General features: G+C 57.0%; 1 protein-coding gene across 1 annotated transcript in view; it reads left to right on the forward strand.

The window, feature by feature from the left end:
* Positions 1 to 1654: 1654 nt before the first annotated feature.
* The window catches only part of SERTAD2 (SERTA domain containing 2), a 144897-nt gene continuing 144200 nt past the window's right edge, over positions 1655 to 2351 (forward strand). Inside the window, exon 1 of the mRNA XM_027865229.1 lies at positions 1655 to 2274. The gene's annotated coding sequence lies outside the window, so the exon portion shown is untranslated. The remainder of the gene's footprint in view (positions 2275 to 2351) is intronic.

Here is a 2351-nt window from a genome sequence, read left to right on the forward strand (position 1 = left end):
AAAGGGTTAAGGCCTGTGAGATGACTGCTGGATAGTAGCCAAGAAATGGAAAAAAGCCATGGCTCCTGGGAATAGACAGCTAGCTAGCAGAGGATCCAATGGGTGTGCATCCTCTTTGCTGCCAGCATAGAGGGGCAAGGTAGAGAAGAGAGAAGGGGGAGGGGAGGGAGTGGAGGTCAAGTGGGACCAGTGCAGAGATGGAGATTTAAAGGGTGGGAGGTAAGGTGAGGGTCAGCCCTCACCACTGTGGTCAATTTAGTTAGAAGAGGTTTTTCATAAATTAAATCAGAAACAAGGGGTATGTGTGTATATGTCTCTGCGTGTATATACAGATACACATATATAATGTGGTGCATGTGTATATAAGTATGTGAGTGTGTATATTTTGAACTTGCCCTAAACCCGACTCCTAGTAAAAAAAAAAAAAAAGAGGGCAAAGGTGGCACAGCCCCCACCCCACCCCCTTGTCAAACCACCTCGAAGGTGCCCCGACAGTTGAGCAGGGCCGTCTACACCCTCTCGGGCTCATGTGGCCCGCACAGCCCAGATTTGGGCCAAAGTTTGGGGATTTAAAAAAATGTTTCTCTTCACACCTCGCAGCCCAGCCAGTCCCGGGGCCACCTGAAGGGGTCTGTGGGACTTCTTTCCCCAGTCGGGGGAGGCCGAGGCGGCAGCAGCAGCAGAAGCAGCAGCTCAGCGAGCTGAGTAAGTTGCCTGCCTCCTCCTCCTCCTCCCTGCTCAGAGTCGGCAGCACAGTCAGTCCCTATCTCTGTCACGCAGCCAGCAACCCCAGCTCTCTTCTTCTCCTCCTCCCCGGCAGCCCCAACCCTCACACAGTTATTTGCGTGACCAACCCAAACGTAGAGGGAAAGGTAGGGGGGAGGGGCTTACACCCGCCCACTCCTTCCTCCCTGGCTCCCAGGCCTACCCCTCCTCCTTTTCATTGGCTGTATCAGTACGCCCATCACCTCCCTGGCAACGCTCCGATTGGTGGAGGCAGCACATGGTCGGGGGGGGGAGAAAAAAGAGCCGCCCACCAGCGAGAATGGGGCTTCTCTTTTCTTTCTCTCTCCTTCACCCCTCCTCAGTCTCAACGTCCACCCACTTCTCCTCCCCTCTACTCTCATACTCTCCCTCCCCACCCCCAAATTCGCGGCAGTGTCCTTAGAAGACTCATTGGACCGGGGGTGACGGCGGCAGCTTAGGGAGCGGCACGCCCATTGGCCGCAGCTCGCGTCCGTCCCCAGGGCTGGCTCGGCCATTGGGCGTCTCCGTCCTGCTCCCCCCCACCCCGCCTTCCAACGCCTCGCCCCTGGGTCGGGTCGATCGACCGCCTTCCCCTCCTCTCACGGATCTTCCTCAGCCTCTTCCCCCACCTCCTCTTCCTCCTCCTCCTTCTTCTCCTCCTCCCCTCCCCTCCCAGCATCTTCCCTGTCCAGCTGGGCGGGGACTGCTGTACGACTCAGTAAAGTCTGTGAGTCACTGCACAACCCATCAATCCAATTAAATGTCTTGTGCTAGCCGAGCAGGCGGTGCTGCCGCCCGCCGCCGCCGCCGCCGCCGCCGCTGCTGCTGCTGCCGCCAGCGCCGCTCGCTGCTGCTGCTGCTGCCGCCGCCGCCGCCGCTGCTGCTGCCTCGGCTGCCGCCGCTGCCTCGGCCGCCGCCGCTCCCAGCTCCCCTCTGATCCATGGCTGTCTGTCTGTACTTGTTACAGTGTAACCTCCTCCTCCTCATGAGCGGCAGCAACTTCCCCCTCAGCCAGCCTCCTCCTCTGCTCGGGGACTGCAAAGGGATGGGATAGAGCAAAAGCGTCTCCTCGCTGCCTTCCTGCCAGCCCGGGCTTTCCATTAAAGTCTGGTCCTTGTTCCTTTCTCAGCCTTTTTTTTTTTTTTTAAGAGAATCACTGACCCAACGCTTTTTCATTCCTTAATTATTTTATTGCCCCTCCCTCTCACCTCTTCCAGGGGTGGTGGTGGTTTGTGGGTTTATTTTGGGGAAGGGGTTACTCTTTCCCCTTCTCACCCACCCACCTTCTCATCCCTTCACCTCTCAATCTATTTCTCCCTTAGACTTTATTTTCTTTTCCCCATTCCCTCCCCACCACCGCCTTCTCCACTAAGTACCTTTCCCTTCCCAAACTCCCAATCATCTACTCCACTGACGCACCGACACCCCCCCACCGCACACATCCACCCCCTCCAGCCAGCCAGACACCCTCCCTTCCCTACCTCCCAGTGTTGGAGCTAGACTGTGAGTAGAGTTCTTCAGAGAAGGGTGAGTACCAGACCGTATCTGTCCTCTGGGGTTTTTCAAAATGTAGCTGGTCCACTTTTTTTTTTTGTGGGGGGAGG

Source organism: Vombatus ursinus, unplaced genomic scaffold (assembly GCF_900497805.2).
Source record: "Vombatus ursinus unplaced genomic scaffold, bare-nosed wombat genome assembly UNPS02014778.1, whole genome shotgun sequence".
NCBI classification, from domain to species: Eukaryota; Metazoa; Chordata; class Mammalia; order Diprotodontia; family Vombatidae; genus Vombatus; species Vombatus ursinus.